Source organism: Equus caballus, chromosome 5 (genome assembly GCF_041296265.1).
Source record: "Equus caballus isolate H_3958 breed thoroughbred chromosome 5, TB-T2T, whole genome shotgun sequence".
In the NCBI taxonomy this organism is placed as follows: Eukaryota; Metazoa; Chordata; class Mammalia; order Perissodactyla; family Equidae; genus Equus; species Equus caballus.
Genome location: NC_091688.1, coordinates 94,185,684 through 94,208,854, shown reverse-complemented (window position 1 = coordinate 94,208,854; position 23,171 = coordinate 94,185,684).

Genomic DNA, 23,171 nt, shown 5'->3' with positions numbered 1-23,171 from the left:
TTCTTTTGTTCCTTGTGCCGTCCCAGCGCTACAGTCAGGACTACAATACATATTACTTTTTAACTCCAAACTATTGGTGTCTGAGAGAGGGATGCATTTTATTGTCTTAGGAATGCCATGCCCCTCCCAATACAGACCCGACACTATATGTCAATGTCCTGTAGTGAGAGCACTTTTGGCATTTTACATGGGATAGTTCTTTATTGTGTGTAGGACTGCCCTACACACTGCGGGGCGTGTTTGTTCTTCATCCCTACACAGTCATCATCTCCTGTCCCAAGACACTGGACAACTCAAAGCAACTCCAAGCATTTCAAATTGTTCCTTAGTAGGTTATATTGACCCTGGTTGAGAACTACTATTCTTAACATTCACTATAGGTTGGGAAAAGGAGGTAAAATGAACTCTGAGGTTAGTAACGTTTATTTCCCATTCATCCATTTCTTTGATCATTTGTTTAACAAATAAGTATTGAGAAATTCCAAAGTGACAAATTCTATGCTGCACCCTGCATGTAGAGGCATAGAATGCTCTTGACCAAACATTTCATCCACTTCTCTGTTCTCCTCACATTAGAGGAGTAATCAATACTGTTACCCAGATTTTAGGGCAAGATTGAGCCACCTGTATCATTGTAGTCTAAAAAGATTGTTGACACACGTAGTTCTCTCTCTCCTAATTCTATCTTCCAGGTCTTGTCTTCTGCATAACCCTTGCATTGTATTCCTTTTTTCCTTTTCCCCTCATACGAGCCACGTGACACACTTCCTTCAAGTGACAAACCTGTAACAAGACTGGAAGAAAACGGGGGAGAAGAGGCTTTGCTTGAACCTTGAGGTCAATTCACATGTCTTCATGGAATATTATAAAAAATTCTGCACTAGGATAAAAGGACTACTCAGGCTAATAATTTCTCTTATTTCTCATTTCCTCGTGTGCATAAATCCCTTGGTTACTCCACCTGGGCAGTGACCAGGCCCTCTAATATAACTTTAACCATGATTATAGCCCTCTAATAGTAAGACTCTTCGCACACTATAAACTCACCAGGATTTGCACTATTTGAAGTCCCTCCACCTCCCACCCACATAGGTTCCCCCAAGACAATGCTAGTTGTTGAAATATGAACCTCCATACACAGACTCCAAGAACCATGCAGGGAAATAACGAAAGTAATAAAAATAATACAGAAGCCATACAGGAAAAGAGACATACAAATGGGGGAATAAGCATCCAAGACAAGCAGAGTAGGCTCTGGAGTCCACGTCAGACCCTAAAATCAAGCAGCAATCTCACAAAGAAAGGAGAGGGCTGTGGGGTGCCCGTGACGGAGGAACACAGAAAACATGAAGTAGGGCTCACTCTCACTGGGGAAATACTGAGAACAGATGTGAGACCTTGTGGATCAGAGCTCAGGATAATGAGGATTTGAGAAAGAGGAAATTAGAAAATGTCTGAGACAAGGGTTTGGGGAAGGCATAGTCTCTGGCGGAGAGCAAGACGTTCTGGTGGAAGAGAGTAGAATAGCTTTGAGCCTTGGCAGTCAAAGGAAAAAAAACCTGTTGAGGGCAAGGGTTCTATTGAAACAAGACAGTATCAAAGAATCACGAGGGAGTTTAAAGAAAGAGTCTTTTACTCTTATTTCTAAAAGTGCTAATATCATCAAACAGGGAAAAAACACTCTGTTTTATTCTCTTTTTAAAGTTTTCCCTGGTTAGGCATCTCAAGAGTTTCTCCTGTCAGCAACAGCAGTAGTTATATGAAGAAACCTGAATACACACAGATATGTTTTGAAACTGGAAACTTTAACCTAAAGTACATTTTAGCTTTGGAGTGCCCTTGAGGGTAGAACTGAATTGCTCAGGAGATGAATAATGGGATTCATTACTATGACCAGTTGTAATCTAACATAACCCAAGGTATTCCCTTGCTGTTGAGCAGCCTGGAGACTGTGGAGAGTAACGTCGCTCCAGTTCAAGTGATTTCTTATCCTACCACTGAAGTCATCAAGAAAAGAGTATTTTCTTCCCACTAGGGAGAGGTGTGTCCATGTTCATAGATATGGGGAACAATAGCCATTTCTTTGTGTAGTCAAATGACCTTATTTTAGCTCATTTTAGTTCTGTGATAAAAAAATAAGTGCTTATTTATCATGCATGCTGTAAAAATAGACTTGATCAATATCTTATGGGTGTAAATAATTACCTGTACATTTCACTTTCATTAGTGTGTCCAATAGCCATTTGAATGATAATGTTAGATCATCAGTTAAGTGACACTTTTTGTGTTCTTTACTCTGTTATACATGCAAAATAAACTCTGCTATATAAAATATAAATTCCATACTGTAATCCACCTTGTCTTTGTAGTATTCAAAGCCCAGAGCCAGATTGCTTCTACTATAAGTTTTATCAGATATTCCATGAGACACAATAAGAATCGTACACAAACTTTTCCAGATAATAAGAGGGTTTACCTGTCTTTGTTTTTGTGAGACTAAAATTGATGCAAACACCTAACCAGTATGATGTAAAAAAGAAAAATTATAGGCCAGTCTTATCTATGAATACATATAAAAATAGGACGATGCTCAAGAATCTGTATTTAGGAAACCCTAATAAGGGACAACTGCTACATTTAACAAAACAAAATACTATGACCTCAGGATATTAAAGTGTCTTGTCCTAGTCCTACTTATTGTCAGTCTGAATCAAACCCATATAAGCTGATGTCCAATTCTAGGCTTTTCAAGTAAGCCACTTGTTCCCATTCTGTGATTGGACCAGTTAGAATAGTATATGCCACTGTCACAAATCAACTCACAAGCTCTATGGTTTAACACAGTTAAGGTTGCTTTGTTGCTCACCAAAACTGACAATTACTGACAGCCTTCCACCTGGGGATTAAGGCCCACTGGCTCTTCCATCACGTGGCTCTGCCATTTTCTAGGGCCTTTGGTCTTAATGCCTCCAGCTGACAGAAAGAGGAAGAGATAGAAAAAGTCATCTCTCTTAACTACCCTAGCAACTGTGACACTAATTACTTACATTCATTCTCATTCCATTACCGAAAAGCAGTCAGATGATTTCAAGGGGCCCAGAATGGGATCTGGGAAGTCGAATCTCTAACTAATAGCCCCACAAAGTTTGTGGTGAAGTGCTAGCTATCTCTTTATGGTAACCACGTGGTGTTCTAGTTTACACTCATTGTCCTGTTTAAGTCTATTTATCATCCAATCCAGAACCCTTTAATGATTACTTTCTTAAAAGTGTCCTGGTTTGGATGATAGATTATGTGATCATCCTATGTTCAGCTACAATATTCTTAGAAAACTGCAGAAGATTTTTGTAATTGTCATTTGACCTTAAGTTTGTTTTTAATATACAAAAAGGGAGATGAATATGCCAATGTTATAGTGTTTTGTGGATGCTATCATACTATTTAATGTGTCTAGTTCATGGAAAATACTTAATAACTCTGGTGATCCAGAATTATGTGACTATTTTAAAAATATTATCCAGATATGCTTAAAAATAATAATTTTCAAAAATGTATCAAAATTATATCAGAAATGTATCAAAAATAGAGTTTGGGGGATTTTTTTTGACCCTAAATAATATAGTTTTGAGCAAATTTATACACAGATTAGTGAAACAGAACCAGGCGTTCCAAGACACAGTGAATATTTTAAGAACATTTTGGAGGAAAAGTTAAATAGATGGTAAACATACCTGTAAGGAAGAAGACCACAGAGGTACTCTGCTGCCCGAAGGCAGAGGAATGGGATCCATGTCCCTGAAGTCCCTACAGCCTCTTAGTGCCGTATACTCTCCTGCAGAGTATAAGTTCAGCATGTAAAATGTTTTAAAAAGAGTTGATAAGGCAAGTGAAGAAGTAGTAACAGACCCTTTAAGCAACAGCATGCCCTGTGTCCTGAACACTAGCATTCTGTGACATCATGTACGATTTGCTTATGAAATCTATCTGAGAAGCAGAACTCGGCATGACAAAGTGTTGAGTTCCCAGGGTAAAAGCAATATTCTGTCTCCTGAAATATAATGAACACTACGTTTCATTAAAGTCCAATTGTCAACTTGGAGGAATGATACTGCTTTTCAATGTCAAAAAAACACAAACAAATAGAACAGAACATGAATAAAAAAATTCTTGGGACAGAAGCATGTATAATTTAATAAGATGTTTCTACTCTGACATTTTTGGAATGAAAAAGTAAGCACTTCGAATGTGGTAGATATGACCCATTCAACCTATTTTCTTACAATCAGCCCGTCATTACCCCAATGTTCTCTTTGACCCTCATACCCATTCCAAAAGTAAAATAAACACAGCTGTCAGATGTCAGTGTCACAATGGAGATTTTATAGAATCTTAGATGTATTTTGAACTCCAAAATAACAGCCTGACCAGTGCCTTATGAGCTGAAACCTCACAAATTCTTAAGTGTACTATTCAATGGCAAATGTTCTGAAATCTACCTAATAATGACCTATGCCATAAAAAGGAAAACAAGAAGAAATGGATGGTTTCATCTTTTTAATACAAAACATTAAAAATTCTTATTTTTTAATGCCTTGGTGAACTGTATAATCCATGACTTTTGAATGTTCTAGGATTTGCATGTTTCCAAAATTTTATGGACTTTTTTGGGGGAATTATTGGCCCTTATATCCACTTTCATTCACTGATGCCATTAATTATTCTTTGAAACATGAGAATATTAATTGGAAATAATTTTTTATGTACAACCTATAAACACGTTATTGGGCTATATAAGGCAATACAAGAGGAATGATTCTAGTAATTTAATTGGAGTCTCACAAGGAAAGTTATATAGAAGGGGACCTGAGTATTTTCAAATCCAAACCACTTATTTTTAAAATCAAAAGGCACAAGAAGGTTAGCTAACTTCACAAAATCACTCGAAATTTTGGTGGCAAATCTAAGGCTGATATTACAGTCATCTATCATCTCTAATTTACCACGCATCCAGGCTTTGTATCTCTTATCCAATCTAATCCTCATACCAACCCTGTAGAAGGGTTAGAATGGTCATTAATGTTTCCACTTGGCAGACGAGGAGACTGAGACATTGCCTTAAGTAATCTGCCCATTTTGGAAAGATACCATAAATATGTGAAATTTATAAATTGTGTACAAGAGGTCTCCTTTCAGGTATTTGCTGTAATGTGTTCGGTGACCTACTACACTGCTAACATATTTTCCCCTTAAATTTCTAAAGATTCCTGTTGGACCACTATGCTACCTTGCTGAAGACAGGATGCCTTGTTCAATAAGCCTACATTGTGTTTGCCACCTTCATATAAACAACCTGAATTTTTAAACGTTTGTGTAAAACATAATTTGTAAAGAAATAACATCTTTCAGGTGAATGCACTGATGAGGATGATGCTATACTAAACGAAAAGCACACCAGATGCGTCTAAAATACCCAGAACGCCAGTTAGCCTGAAAAGCCCAGCCTGCCATCAAATATCTGCAAACAATATCCCTCTGCCCACGTCTCTCTTGAGTGCACTGAGATGTGTACAAATCATTTCACACATATCAAAAAATTACTCCAATCTCCTTGTTCTCCTTAAGGTAAAGAACATCTATGGAAAAAGGACCAATGGATATTTTGGCTTGGAGTAAACAGTGTTTGAAGGCAAAGAGAGCAACTGATTGACCAAATCCTTCAAATAAGGTAATGCATGCTTTCCTTTTTGTTAGCTCACAGAGTCGTTTAATGCCCTAACTCATTGGTTCTTAAACTTGAGCGTGTATCACTATTAGTTGGAGAGTTTGTTTAAACACCATCTGCTGGGCCCAGTTCCAGCATTTCTGATATGGTAGGTCTGGGTGGGGTTGGAGAATTTACATTTCTAAGATTTCAAGTGTAGCTGCTATTGGTGTTTTAGGGACCATCCTTTGAAAACTGGCTTAATTTTTTATTTGATCTAATTGTTAAAAAAGACAAAGTATATATATAGTAAGCAATAAGTAGTTTCTGGATTTCTTAGTTGCCTCTTCTGATTAATGTATTTAAACCATATAATTGATAATTCAAATTCTGAATTTTAAATCTAAATTTAGTGTACTTTCAAACATAATAATTGGCTTTTGTCTCAGATTACAATAAATAGTAATCAAGATTTGAACCATAATATCTCTGATTATAAAATCTTTGCTCTTTTAACCCTACTGTGTGTTTATTTTTGAGAAACAAAATAATATCATTAGAGCCAAAGTCAACATTTTGAAATAAAATTCCTATAGTAAAAAAGTATATTTTAAATCTTATAAAATATTCTATTTGAAAACTAAGAAATTTCTATGGCTGATATGCATCTAAATAAAAAATACAGTCATGTGCTGCATAACGATGTTTTGGTCAAAGATGGACTGCATATACGACAGTGGTCCCCTACGATTAGTACCATATAGCCTAGGTGTGTGGTAGGCTATTCAATCTAGGTTTGTGTAAATAGAGTCTATGGTGTTCATACAATAACAAAATCACCTAATGACACATTTCTCAAAAGGTATCTCCATTGTTAAGTGACATGTGACTGTAAATAAAAAAAAAATTGTCAGGTCAGTATTCTGGCAACATAAGATGCCTCTTGTTTTGTCCCCACCACCAATAGAAAACAAACAAAAGCGCCTCTGCAGGAGTTATAGGAAATAGCACCATGCACCAAGGAACCTGGGGGGAGTCTCACCCACCTGTGCACCAGGTAATAGGCAGACAGAACTCAGTACCAGAGGTGGAAAGTGCAGTAGCCTGTGAACTGACTCTAGCCCCTCTTGGCTGTGGTCTGGGGGCACCTGGAGAACACTGACTTGAGCAGTCACCCACAGAGAAGAGAGCCTTTTGTGGAAGTCCAGGTTTTCAGAGAATCAAACAGAAATTCTGGAGCTAAAGAATTCAACGAATGAAATGAAAGATGCAATAGAGAACACCAACAGCAGAACAGATCAAACAGAAGACAAAAATCAATGATTTAGAAGCTAGAAACTTTGAAACAATTCAGTCAGAGAAGAACCAGAAAAAACAAATGAAAAAGACTGAAGGAGCCTATATGACCTATGGGGAACTATCAAAAACTTCAATATACAAGTCATTGAAGTTTCAGAAAATGAAGAGAAGGAGAACAGAGTATAAAGCTTATTTAAAAAAATAATGGCTCAGGGGCCTGCCTGGTGGTGTAGTGGTTAAGTTGGCATGTTCTGCTTTGGCAGCCTGGGGTTTGCCAGTTCAGATCCTGGGCACGGACCTACACACCACTCATCAAGCCACGCTGTGGTAGCATCCTATATAGAAGAACTGGTAAGACTTACAGCTAGGATATACAGCTATGTACTGGGGCTTTGGGGAGAAAAACCAAAAAGGAAGATTGGCAACTGATGTTAGCTTAGGGCTAATCTTCTTCACCAAAAACAAAAAAAAACCTTAAAAAACAAAATTAAAAAAAGTAATAATAATGGCTGAGAACATCCCAAACCTGGAAAGAGATTTAGACATCCAAGTTCATGAAGCTATAGATCACTCCATTATTTCAACCCAAAACAATCTTCTCAACGACACATTGTAATAAAACTGTCAAAAATCAAAGACAAAGAGAGAATGCTACAAGCATCAAGAGAAAAAATTATAACCTGCAAAGAAAACCCCATTAGGCAATCAGCAATATTTCTTAGCAGAAACCTTACAGGACAGAGAGAATGGGATGATATATCCAAAGTGCTGAAAGAAAATAGCTTTCAATCAAGAATATTCCATCCAGAAAAGTTATCCTTCAGAAATGAAGGAGAAATAAAAAATTTCCCAGACAGTCAAAAGCTGATAGAATTTTTCCCCACCAGACCTACTTTAAATAAATGAAAAAGTAGCTCTTAAAGCTGAAATTAAATGATGCTAGTCAGTAACACGAAAATAGAAGAAAATATACAACACACTGGTAATGGTAAATATAGTTAAATTTAGAATACTCTAGTGCTGCAATATGGTGGTGTGTTAACCACTTAACTACAGTAGAAAGGTTAGGGGACAAAAGTGCTAAAAATAACTATAGCTACAGTAATTAGTTATTGAATACACAATATTAAAAGAGGTCGATTGTGAGATTAAAGAGATAAGGGAGAGAGTAAAAGGGTAGAGTTTTTGTGTGCAATAGAAGTTAAGTTGTTATCAGCATAAAATAGAATGTTACATCTATAAGATGTTTTATGTAAGTCTCATGATAACCACAGAACAAAAGCCTTTAGTGGATTCACAAAACATGAAGAGAAGAGAATCAGAGCATAACACTATAGAAAAGCATCAATTCACAAAGGAAGGCAAGAGAGAGGAAGAAAGGAAAAAGGGAACTATGAAACACCCATAAAACAATTAATAAGATGCATTAGTAAGTCCTTACCTATCAATACTGACTGCAGATATAAATGGATCAAATTATCCAAAGCTTAGAATGGCTGGATGAGTGAAAAAACAAGACCCAATTGTACGCTGCCTACAAGAGACTCACTTCAGCTTTAAGAACACACATAGGCTCAAAGTGAAGGGATGCAACAGAGAGTCTATGCAAATGGAAACTAAATCAAGAAGGGGTACCTATTACTTACAATAGACAAAATAGACCTTAAGCCAAAAATGATAAAAAGAGGCAAAGAAGGTCATTATATAAAGAGGTCAATCCATCAAGAAGTTATAACAATTGTAAACATATATGCACCCAACATCAGAACATCTAAATATATTAAGCAAATACTAACAGATCTGAACAATAATAATAGGGGACATCACTACCCCACTTTCAACAATGGATAGATCATCCAGGCAGAAAATCAACAAGGAAACTTTGGACTTGAACCATATTTTAGACCAAATAAACCTAGCAAGCAAAATAGAACAATCCATCCAACAGCAACAGAATACACTTTCATCTCAAGCACTCACAGAACATTCTTCAGGATAGATTATATGATAGACCACAAAACAAGTCTTAGCAAATTTAAGAAGATTGAATGCCAAGATTTCATTTTCTGATCACAATGGTGTGAAACTAGAAATCGCAAAAGACGAAAGCTGGAAAATTTGCAAATATTTGGAAATTAAATAACACACTCCTGAACAACATGTAGGAAAAAATGGAAATAAAAAAATACTTCAAAACAAGAGAAAATGGAAGCATGACATACCAAAACCTATGAGATGCTGCAAAAGCAGTTCTAACAGGAAAATTCATAGCAATAAATGCATATATTAAGGAAAAAATTCTCAAATAAACAACCTAATTTTATACCTTAAGAAACTAGAGAAAGAAGAACAAAGTTAGAAGAGGGAAGGAAACAACAAAGATCAGAGCAGAAATAAATGAAATAGAGATCAGAGAAACAAAGAGAAAAGATCAATGAAACTGAGAGCTGGTTTTTTAAGAAAGATAAACAAAATGGAAAAACCTTTAGCTAGTCTAAGACAAAAAGAAAGAAGACTTGAATAATAAAAATCAGAAATGAAAGAAGAGACATTACAACTGATACTACAGAAATATAGTAACATAACTGCTTCTATGAACAACAATGAGCCATCAAATTGGAAAACCTAGAAGGAATGAGTAAACTTCTAGAAACATATATCTTATCAAGACTGAATCATAAATATGTGTAAAAATATTGAGTCAGTAATCAAAAACTTCCCAACAAAACAAAGTGCAGGACCAGACAGAATCATTAGTGAATTCTACTAGACATTTCCAGAATTTGTGCCAATGCTTCTTAAACTCTTCCAAAAAATAGAAGAGGTAACACTCCCAAATTCATTCTACAAGGCCAGCATTACCCTGATATCAAAGCCAGATAAGGATACTGCAAGACAAGAATAGAACAGACCAATATCCTTGATGAATAAACATTCAAATATTCTCAACAAAATATTAGAAAACCAAATTCCACAGCACATTAAAAGGATTATATATCGTGATCAAGTTGGATTTATCCCTGGGATGCAAGGATGATTCAACACATGCAAATCAATAAATGGGATACACCATATTAATAGAATGAAAGATAAAAATTGTATGATCATCTGAATAAATGCAGAAAAAGCACTTGACAAAATAGAAAAATCCTTTCACGATAAAAACTCTCAATAAACTGGGTATAGAAGAAACATAACTCAACATAATAAAGTCCATATATGATAAGCCCATAGCTAACATCATACTCAATGGTGAAAGTTTGAAAGATTTTCCTCTCAGATTAAGAACAAGACAACGGTACCACTTTTACCATTCTAATTCAACATAGTACTGGAAGTCGTAGCCAGAGCAATCAGGAAAGATAAAGAAATAAGAACATCCAAATCTGAAAGGAAGAAGCAAAATTTCCATTGTTTGCAGATGGTATGATCTTATATACAGAAAATCCTGAAGACTCCACCAAAAAGTTGTTAGAACTCATCGATGAATTCAGTAAAGTTTCAGGATGCAAAATCAACATACAGATATCAGTGAGGTTTCTATTAACTAAGGACAAAATATCTGAAAAGAAGTAAAGAAAACAGTCCTACTTAGAATAGCACCAAAAAAAAAAAATTTAGGAATAAATTTAACCAAGAAGTTGAAAGATCTGTAACCTGAAAACCATAAGATTTTGAGGAAAGAAATTGAAGAAGATACAGACACATAAAAAGATATTCTATGTTCATGGATAAGAAGAATTAATAGTGGTAAAATGGCCATACTATCCAAAGTCATTGTAAATTTAATGCACGTGCTATCAAAATCCCAATGGTATTTCTCACAGAAATAGAAAAAACAATCCTAAAATATGTGTGGAAATACGAAAGACCCCAAATACCCAAAATAATCCTGAGAAAGAAGAACGAAGCTGGAGGCAAAATACTTTCTGACTTCAAACTATACTATACTATTATATATAAATATATACTATAATTTAATAATTAAAAAAACATGGCACTGATATAAAATTAAACACATAGACCAATGAAATAGAACAAAAGCCCAGAATTAAACCCTGATATATGGAGTTTACAATAAACTAATAAAAATAAATTACTAAAAATAATCTGTATAAATAAAGAAACAATAATAAACAAATACTTAAGGGAGGCAAGAATATGCAACAGGGAGAGGATAATCTCTTCAATAAATGGCATTTGTAAACTGGTAATCACATGTAGAAAGATGGAATTGGACTCTTTACACCACTTACAAAAATTAACTTGAAATGTATTCAAGACATAAACATAAGACTTGAAATTGTAAAACCACTAGAAGAAAACAATGGAAAAATCTTCTTGACGTCGGTCTTGGCAAAGATTTTTCGGATATGACACCAAAAGCACAGGGAACAAAATCAAAAATCAGTGTTTGAGTACATCAAACTAAAAAGCTTCTGCAGAGCAAAAGAAATGATCAACAAAATGAAAAGGCAACTGATGAAATGGGAGAAAATATTTTCAAACCTCATATGTGATAAAGGGTTAATATACAAAATATGTAAATAATTCATACGGCTTAATAACTACAAAAAAGTCTGATTTAAAAAATGGGCAGAGGAACTAAACAGACATTTTTCCAAAGAAAACATACCAACAAACAACGGGTACATGAAAAGAAGCTCACATCACTCATCATTAGGGAAATACAAATCAAAACCATAATGAGATGTCACCTCACACCTCTTTCAATGGCTATCATCAAAACATGAGGTTACACATATTGATAAAGATGTAGAGAAAGGGGAACACTTGTGTACTGTTGATTGGAATGCAAATTGGTACAGCCACTATGGGAAATAGTGTGGAGATTCTTCAAAATATTAAAACTAGTACTGTCATATTATCTAGCAAGCCCACTTCTGGGTATATAGTCAAAGGAAATGAAAAAAGGATATTGAAGAGATATGTTCACCCTCATGTTTATTGCAGCATTATTCACAATAGCCAAGATACAGAAATAACCAAAGTGTCCTTCGAGGAGTGAATGGATAAAGATAAGATACACACACACACATACACACACACACATACTGGAATGTTATTCAGCCATGAGTGAAAAGGAAATTCTACTATTGCAACTACATGGATGGACCTTAAGGGCCTGAGTGAGATAAGTCAGACAGAGAAAGACAAATACTTTACATCACTTATATGTGGAATCTAAAAAACTGAACTTGTAGAAACAGAGACCAGAATAGTGGTTACCAGGGGCTGGAGGGTGGGGAGAAGGGGAGATTGTGATCAAAGTGTACAAGCTTCCAGATAGAAGATGAATACGTTCTGCACATCCAACACACAGCATTGTGAATATAGTTAACATTGTTTTATATACTTGAAAGTTGTTAAGTGAGTAAATCTTAAATGTTCTCACCACAAAAAGAAATGGTGATCCTAGGTCTTTTGTCTCTCCATGTAAATTTCATAATTGGTTTGTTGTTATCTACACAATACCTTGCTGCGATTTTGATAGAGATTGTGTTGAATCTGTAGATCAAATTTTAAAGAGTTGACATCCTAGTAATAAGGACTTGTCAAATCCATAAACATGGAAATTCTTTCTAGTTATTTAATTCTGTTTTTTCAACGTTTTGTTGTTCTGCATTCAGATATTAAGGACGTTTTGTCAGATTTATACCTGAGTATTTCATTTTTGTGTGTGATATTTTAAAATGATATTTTTAAATTATTTTTCAAATTCCAATTGTTTGTTGCTTACATAGAAAATGAAACTGACTTTACCTGTTTACCTTGTATCCTGCAACCTTGCTATACCCACTTACAACTTCCAGGAAATTTTTATAGAATCTTTGAGATTTTCTCCATAGATAGTCATGTAATCTGTGAATAAAGGCACTTTATTTCTTCACTTACAGTCTGTATACAGTTTATTTATTTTTGTCTTATTGCACTAGCTAGGATTTCAGTGACATTCTTGTAAATGAATAGTCAAACATTCTTGGTTCTGTTGATCTTAGGAAGACAGTGTCCATCTAGTCTCTCATGATTAAGTGTGATATTTCCGGTACATTTCTTCTAGATGTTCTTGATCAAGTTGAGGAATTTCCCCCTAGTCTTAGCTGGCTAGGAATTTTTATTGTGGATTGGTGTGGGATTTTGTCAAAACCTTTTCTGTGTTAATTGATATAATCACATGATATTTCATCTTTACCCTGTTGATATGATGGGTTAGATTACATTAATTGATTTTCTAACATTGAATGTCTTATATATCTGGAATAAATCACACTCAATCTTGGTGCATATTTATTTTTATACATTGTTGGATTTGACTTCCCATTGTTTTATTGAGTATTTTTATACCTTTATTCAAGAGAGATATTGATTTGCACTTATTAGTTTAAGCTGCTAAGTTTTGAAGTAATATACTATGCAGAAAAAATTACTGGAGCACTATTCTCACCTGTAGTTTTTATTTTTTCCCCCATGTCTTTCAGTTTAATCTCTCTAGCGGGTATGTGATGGTATTGCCACTGTGTGTTTGTGTGTTTATGTATGCAATTTTCTGTCTCTATGTTCTTTCACACACAAACTAAAACACTCACACACATACAGTCACATGCGTGTGTTTTAAAATAATTATAAAAGAACATCTAGGTCAGTATCATCTATGTGTAGGAATACAATATTGTTAGGGCCTTGGACTCCCTTATATACTCCTTCCTAATAAAGGCTATCCTTAAGTTTAAGCATTATCCTGACCATTGATATAATCACAACCTCGTTTTTCTTTATATATTTACCAACTATGGATAAATATTGAAAAAATATAACTTGCTTTTACTTTTTTAAGGCTTTATATAAAGACACTCTATTCTTTCTTTTTCTTGTAAAATGTTTTATTAGATGTAACATACATACTAAAAAGTACAGATCAAAATTATATGGTTCAAAAAGTTTTACTGGGGTCGGCCAGGTGGTGTAGTGGTTAAGTTCACACATTCTGCTTAGGTGACCTGGGATGCGTGGGTTCGGATCCTGGGTGCAGATATACACCACTTGTCAAGCCATGCTGTGGCGGCAACCCACATACAAAATAGAGGAAGATTGGCACAAATGTTAGCTCAGGGCCACTCTTCCTCACCAAAAAAAAAAAAAAAAAGACAGAGAGAGAGAGAAAGAAAGAAAAAGTTTTACAAAGTGAACACACTCATATAACCACCAGCATAATTAAGATATAGAATATTACAGTACATAGGGGCATCTCTCATGCCCCTCCAGTTATTATCCTCCAATAAAGATAATCATTATTCTGACTTCCTTTTACCATACAAAACTTTTGCCTGTTTTTGAACTTTATATAAGTTGAACCATATTATGTGTTCTTGTGTGTCTGGCTTCTTTAGCTTAACATTATATCTGTAACATTCATCCATGTTGTGGTAGCAGTCTGTATTTTTTCTTTAATAAATAGTATTTCATGCCACAATATAGCATCCATTGTACTGATAATGAACATTGTGGCTTTTTCCGGTTTGGTGTTATTAAGAACTATACTTCTATAAACATTCTTGTATATACCCTTTGTACATATACGCATGCATTCTTGCTGGGTTTATGACTAACAGTAAAAGTACTGGGCCATAAACTATGTACATGTTCAACTTTGAAAAATATTACTAAATAGTTTTCAAAAGCGTTGGTACCAAATAACATAACACCAGCCGTTTGCTACTTCCTTTTGTATCACAGCTTTGCCAGCATGTGGCATTTCAAGACATTTCCTCCCTATTTCTTCAAATACTTCTTATTTTCAATTATTTTCATTTTTATTTTTTAAAGATTGGGACCTGAGTTAACATCCATTGCCAATTTTTTTTTCTTCTTCTCCCCAAAGCCCCCCAGTACATAGTTGTATATCCTAGTTGTGGGTCCTTCTGGTTGTACAGTGTGGGACGTCACCTCAGCATAGCTTGATGAGTGGTGCTAGGTCTGCACCCAGGATCCAAACTGGTGAAACCCTGGGCCGCCAAATTGGAGCGTGCGAACTTAACCACTCAGCCATGGGGCCAGACCCTCTTCAAATACTTCTTTAATTGTATTCTCCAATTCTGAACGTAGTATTTTCATTCTGATGAAATTTAAAACCTTTCTTATTTGCATATATTTTTCTACCTGAATTATTTAGAAGTTTCTTTATTAATGTCAATTAATTGGGAATTTTTAGTAATAATTTTGCCGGTGATTTCTTGCTCAAATACATTGTGGTTAGAGAATATTTTCTGATGGATCTCAAACTTTTGGATACTGGATGTTATCAAATGTTTTACTCTATCAAGATGATCATGTGTTTTTCTTTTTTAAAATATTTTGATGTGATGAATTATATTGATTATTTTAAAAATATTTACCAAAACTTGCATTTCCTGGATATACCACACTTAGTCATGATATATTTTATTGTTATATATTTTTGGATACAACTTGATAAAATTTTGTTATGGAAAGAACATTATTCAGTAGTTTGGTTTGTTTTCTGCTACTGCCATTTTCTGGATTTGGTATCAGGAGCTGCTTGCCTCATAGAAGGGATTTGAAAAATCCCCACCCCTTTAATTTTGCTGAAGAGACTGTATAGAATTAATAATATTTCTCTATTCAATATGTGGTAGAATTCACCAGTAAATCCATCTGGGCCTGGAGTTGTCTTTGGAGAAAATTTTTAACTATGCTTTCAGTTTTTAACAGGTATAGGACTATTAAGATTGTCTAGTTCTTCTTGAGTAATCTTAAATTAATTTGTGTTTTCAAGGAATATGTTTAATTATTTTGTCATCAAATATGTTGGCATAAACTTGTTCATAATGTTTCCTTATTCTTTATTCTTAATGGTGGCATACTTTATTGATTGTTTTTCACTGATTTATTTTCAAGTGTGTTCTTTTTTTTCTCTGGAATGTGTATTTGAAAGACTGGCATATTGTCAGCAGATAGATTTATTTATTGTCATTTTTAATGTATTTGCTTTGGAATACTGGTATATTCTTTTCACGAGTGACAAAAGTCTCCGCCCAAATTTTTATTCCCACTTTCATTTCTCTCTTAACAAAGGTGCTCCTTAAGTCTTTGATAGCCAAAAGTACTTAAAAATAGTTTTATTGTTTTATGCTTTTGGTTCCATGATTCAATGTAATTTTATCCAAACATAGACATATGGTTATGAACTTTCCATGTGGACATTTTCTGGGTTTGTTTGTCTTGCTTAGAATTCCCAAATCCCTGAAATACAGCTGGCAGCAGCCACTTGAAAGAGTGGTGGACTAGAGAAAAGAATTTTGATACCTATGCTTCCCTGATGATGTCAGCACAAGAAGAAAGATTTTGTACATGTGAATACAATTTGAGTACAGTCTCACAGGAGTCACGGCAAGGAAAATGATTTCCACAATAAGATTTACATAATTTACTTGAAAATAGTCACACTTTAACTTGATTCACAATTGTGCATGGGGTTGGCATTATAAAACATTATAAAAGGCCATCCCGAGAAAATGGAGAGAGAGATATATATATATAAAATATATGTATATGATAACATATATAATGTATATTTGTATAGTATATATGCAAAATCTATTTTCTATCATATATATGTGTGTGTATATATATATATATATACGTACAAGCTCCCCCCATCAACATCCTGCATCACAGTGGTACATTTGTTACAACTGATGAACCTACATTGACACATCATCATCACCAAGATTTCATAATTGATATCAGAATACATTCTTGGTGTCGTACATTTGATGGGTTTTGGTGAATGTATAATTTGATAAATGTATAATGTGTGATGTAACTATCATTGTAGTATCACACAGAATGGTTTAACTGCCCTAAAAATCCCTTCTCCTCTGCCAATTCATTCCTGCCTGCCCCAACCCCTGGCAACTGCTAATATTTTTCTGTCTCCATAGTTTTGCCTCTTCCAGAATGACATATAGTTGGAATCATACAGTACGTAGCCTGTTCAGATTGGATTCTATCTCTTAGTGATAAGCATTTACAATATTTCTCCATGTCTTATGGTGGCTCGATAGCTCATTTCTTTTTTTCTTTTTCCTTTCTCTCTCCTCTTTTTTGCAGGGGGAGATTCTCCCTAAGCTAACATCTGTTGCCAACCTTCCTCCTTTTCACCCTGCAAAGCCTCAGTACATCATTGTGTATAGTTGTAAGTTCTTTTGGTTCGTCTATGTGAGCTGCCACTCCGGCATGGCTAGCGACAGACAAGTGGTGTGGTTCCATGCCTGGGAACCAAACCCTCCCCAACCCCGCCGCCCATTCACTGAAGAAGAGCGCACCAAACTTTAACTTCTAGACCATCAGGGCTGGTTCTCATTTCTTTATAGTGCTGAATAATATTCTGTTCTAGAGTGCTCTTCATTTCTTTATTTATATCCAGATTACTATCTAGTAGCCTTTTTCTTCTGACAGAGTGACTTACTTATATTTCTTGTAATGCTGGTATTCTGGTGACGAATATTTTCAGCATTTGTATGTCTGAAAAAGTATTGTTTAGGCATGATTTTCTTTTTCTTTGTATTGTATTTTATTGAATTTTTGCAATCACCCCACAGAGAAATTGATTTGTTGTCTTTTGTTGTGTAAGCTCATGAGCTTTTACACATGTATAGATTTGTGTAAACACCACCACAATCAGGATACAAAGGAGCTCCATCATTTCATAGCCGTCATTTTTGAATAGTATTTTTACTGGGGATAGAATTCTAGACTGAGAGTTTTTGTTTACTTGTTTTGTTTGTTTTTTGTTCTTTCAGCATTTTATGAAGGTCTAGCTGGTCTATTTTCAAGTCTCCCAGGTCAATTTTTTATAATTTCCTCTTCCATGTGTAAAATCAAAGTTTTGTGGGGCTCTAAACTTACACAATTTAGAGGGAAGCTTTCATGAAAGAGTAATATAAGATTGTTGACTATTAAATTAGGTACAGAGCTTGCACAACAACGTGAATGTACTTAATCCCACAGAAATCTACACTCAAAGATGGTTAAATGATAAATTTTATGTTAGGTATAATTTACACTTGTAAAAAATTGCAAGGAAGAAACAAAATGTCAGGTACTGAGCCTTGGGAGGAAACTCTGTAAGGGAAGAGAACTGAAATTTAAGCTCTATTAACTTCCTCACGGAAAAGTCACATCTGCCTGTACTTTGTCAAGCTGTTATTTCTTTAGCTATAAATAAGCATAGCCACTTGAAATTTATTTCAGTTAATTCAAATATCTGAAATGCATGTCCTTTTGTCCCCTTTACTGCCCATTGCCAAAACAGCCTTCACTGCCCTCCGCTGGAACAAGTTGAAGGAATCTTTACCTAGGGTGTCCCACTTTGAAATCCCAAGTAAATATGGGGAGGGTCTCCTGTTAGACTTCCTAACTTAAAAGATGCTGGCCTTTGAATTCTGTGCCTCTTTTCCTGATAGATCTTCAAAACAAAATGTTGAGTTTTCCTGAATTGGAAAATTTTCTTAGGGCAAAAATGTACTTTTGCTTTTAATGCTGAGTAACTCTTCTGATTTTCTACTTTCCATCAGACTTTTCCCTGATAGCATGCTTAAAATCTCTTAAGAGATAATTTTTATAATGTGTACTGGACTTTATTTTTTTTTCCACCAGAAAATCTGGTCTAAATAAACTAATCTACCATATTTCCCACAGTGTACCCATCTTCATTTTCAAATAATACATTTGGACAATGACATATTTTTAAGAAATTTCCAAACATAAAGGAAAAAAATCAATCCACCAGGAGTTTCATTTTCCTGTTACTTATATGGCATTATCATTTGGCATTTTTTTCCTTCACAGCCTCCTCTTTTTCATACAGATGTTTTTTCACAGTTGTTATGTTCCATACACAATTTCTGGATTAATATTGTATTAAGGAATATTGTTCATGCCACCTTCTTTTCATAAACATCACTTTAGATGGCTGCTTGAGGGCAGAGAGCATGCTCTTTGCATCTCTCCTGCTGTTGAACACAGATATCTACTCAGATTAGGCATTCAGTAATGTTCGTTAACTTGAATGAGGGTGCAGGCATTTTAAGTAGAAAAGCTTTCTTGGATAGTCAGTTCTTTCTGCCACACCACCTAACACATAATTTAGTTCAAAAGCTGACGTTCGATAAACAATGGCTGAATTAAATGCTGTAAGAATTGGACTCATCTTGCTAAATGACTGCAAGACAGAAGCGGATGCGGTACATGCATGTGGGTCTCTGCCATGGCCTAGATCCCTGCTGTATTCAGTTTAGGGGAATAATAATGAATTTCCAAAGTGATGGATGTGGTCCCTTACATTTTACTCCAGGTAAGGGACAGTCATTCATTAACTAGTCTACTTGCTTCCACCTTTGCCTCTCTACACTGAGGGCAGACAGAATTATCCTTTTAAAAATTCAGATTGTTCATGCCACTCGTCTCCTTACGCCTTCCAATAACTTTCCATCTCAGAGTAAACTCCAAATCCCTTAGAGTAGCTTACAGCGCATCATATGATCTAGCCATGTTGCTTCTCTGACCTCTTCTTTTGCTGAATGTTGCTACTCTGGTTCACCCACGCTGGCCTCCTTAAACACACCGAGGATGCTCCTCTCTCAGGGGTCTGGCATTTGCTATTCCTTCTGCCAGGAACCATCCTATTCTCTCACTCTCTCAATCCTTCATGTCTCTTTTCAAATATCTCCTTATCTGAGAGGTCTTCCCTCTGTTCCAACTGGCACTACTTGACCTCTTCGCTATTTCATTTCTTCCTCAGCCCTCAAAAATCACTTAGTGTGCACATTTATTTGCCATTTTGGTTTCCCTTTCTCCAAACTAGATTATAAGCTTTTTGAGCGTAGGGCTTCTATCTGTTTTTTATTAATATAAACGTAGGCACCTAGTGGCTGCAATATCTAACTGCTTAGTAAATATTTGTTAAATATAAGAATGAATGAATGCTGAACACTATATTTATCACATAGTCAATGCTTTCATTGCACTATAGTTTTCTCTAATACTTAGAACAATTCTGCAAAATATTATTAGCTCAGTGTTACAGAAAATGAAATTGAGAAGTTGAGAAGTTAAGAATTTAAGGAACTTGCTCAAAGCTACACTGTATATATAGAGAGAGAGAGAGACCGAGAGAGAGAGAGCAAGTTTGGGCTTCATACCAGGATCTTTTTTTTTCCCAAAGCCCAAACCCTTTTCTTTACATCATGCTGAGATAAGAATTGAATACAAAGAATTTAGCAATTTTCTGATAATTTTACAATCTAATTTAATATTAGCTTCTGGGCTGTATTTGTCATTGACATAAAGGAGGAATTCTATGGCTAAGGTCCTTGAAACACACGCAGTACACTACAGTAGAAGAAAATAAAATCTTTGAAATTCAAAGGAAAAGAACCTCTCTGAAATTTAACTTTTTGTAACATTGGGATAATAATACTTTGCGATATGAAGCCATTGTACCCTGGGTTTTTAGGCCTCAACCTGGACTTTTGCTCTTGTGGCAGTTCAGTGGGCTTCATATTCTGAGATGAGCGCCTTGAGGCTTGTTTGTAAGGCGGTCTTCCCTTCTACAAACATTCACTTTGAATGAATTAGCAACCACTATGATGCTGGAATTAGTGAGAAATATCTTAGACATAAAGTTACTGTAGGACCAGAACTCCAAAAGGAATCATTCTAAACTTCTATCACATGCTTAGTAGATTACCACTTTTCTCTCTGCATTTCTTATATTCTAGGTACATTGATTTTCTTTCCCCTAAAATAAGAGAATTAATAAACCTGAGCTTAGAGCTACATCGAGTTTTTAAACTCTTTACTCTCGCCATTGTGGTTGACTACAAAATGGTTATAAAATAAAAACAAAATTGTGGTTCCCTTTAAATGATGACATCAAGGATGTCTTGGCCATATATGGGACAAGGGTTTTGAATTTACTTGGTATTACAACTAGTTTCTTGATAATCCTGTTATGGGGGGGTGGTGTTGAATATATACAAGATCTCAAATTGGGCTCAACTTAATTCAATTCAAAACACTTATTATTTATTGAATATGTGTCAGATATTTTGCTGGATGGAACAGAGAAAAGTTGACTGATCCACACAGAAATCAAACCAAAGCGTGGTCCCATTTGTTCCCATATTCTTACCAATGGGGATCAAAAATATTGGATGATAAAGTCTTGATTAATCTTAGAAAGATGCTCCTAACTCCATCATCACCCAGGTTATTAGACTCTAAGCTCATTATTATAACATTATTGGCACACATCAATAAGCACGTAAAGTTGTCACCAACCTATAAGGATATTCAAAGTTTGGGGTAAATATCACAGAGCTTAATTCTTCTGCCTAAATAAAAATCTTGAGTGTTGAATCTGAAGAAAAAGATGTTTTGTTTTAAATCCCATTACTAAGACCACATCATATAAATTGTTTATATATCTTTCCACTTAATTTGACTGCTTTTGATTTGGATTAGCTTCTTGACTGATTCTGCATCCTCTGGGAGAGGATCTGAGCACTTGAAAAGCAGAATGAGAAATTCAATTATTGCTATGGTAAATCCATCTTCAATTTGACATTTACCCTCAATTGAATATTTTCGTTGAGTTGGAGACTCCATTAACCATCCCTTTCCTTTTTTTCTCATTATTTTTCATGTCTCCAGATTTATCTCTTACTCTTCATGAGAAATCCTTCCATTTTAACAAGCTGTAACAACTTGCACAGAAGTTCTTTCTAGGAAATTAACCTGACTCTATCTTCATATATATAATGGATAATAATATTTTTAAAGCTAAATAATATGATAAAGGAGAAATTTCTTTATAAAAAGTAGAAAGAATATATATTACAAGGTTAAATGCATTCTTCATGGACAAATGGTAATATCTGAATATTGACACAACTCTAATAATTAGGTGACAACATGATTATATAATTTAGAAAATAGATATTTTTTGTCATCCAAGGTTGAAGAATTAATTAGTGGTAAAATATCAAGGGTTAGAGGAATGAACCATGGATAAGAAAATGATTTACAGAGGCAACCAAAGAATCATAAGATGAAAAATAACTTGCCCAAGGTCACATGCTATTCATTAATTCATCCATCATTCATCCAGGCATCCATCCACCCATCAAGCATTTATTAAACACAAGTAATACAATGGTGAGCAACACATGTCCCGTGTTTGCATGGAGGTTACAGAATCCAAGAAAGAGCTCTTCTCGGAAATAGCAATGCCTTTTCAAAACACAACTATCTAACATTAAGAAAACAACTGAGGTCCTGAAACACAGAGAAATGAAGTACCACATACAGAAGCCCTCAATCTCATTAGGAGCATACATTAAACCTAGCCATTCTAGCTAGCTAATTGAAAGTTCCTCTATCATTAAGACAATATGATTACATAGTTTTCTCTATCCATTAGGAGACCATTTTCTTTAATGAAAAGTACACCTTCTCTTCAATGAATTGGGAAAACCTCAAGAGGCACCTGCTTGTGAATCATTTTTCTCTTCAACAGCCTTTTATTTCCTGAAAGACACTGAAGGATGTACTCCTATGCAAAGATTAATAGCATATGATTCTTGTCCCAAATGATTCAAAATCTAATAAGGAAGATAAATGTAATATATAATTGCAATTGAATGTGATATATAAAATCACATAAGCTTAGGAGGGATGAATTCTATCAAAAAATGCAAGAAAGGCATTGCATAGAATAAGGCCTACTTCTAGAATAAGGTTTCAAATAGACTGTCTATTCATTTTTTTCTACTGCTAATTTGAAATTAATTTCATCAGGTCAGACTGTGTTGTAGCATTGAGTCAATAAAAATTGATTGAGTATCCACCATTAGATGGACTTTGTGATAATCACTAGGTATATAACAAAGAAGACCATCCATGGTCTGAAGATCCCAGTCTAGCAAAGTGGTCAGACAAGAAACAAATCCATTCAGCAAGTACTAGTTGGGCTTTGCTACTGTTGTAGGCCTGGAGTAGAGTGGCAGAAAAAAATTTCAAAAAAAATGTTACCCTTGTGGTGGAGCTTACATTGTAATCAGATAAA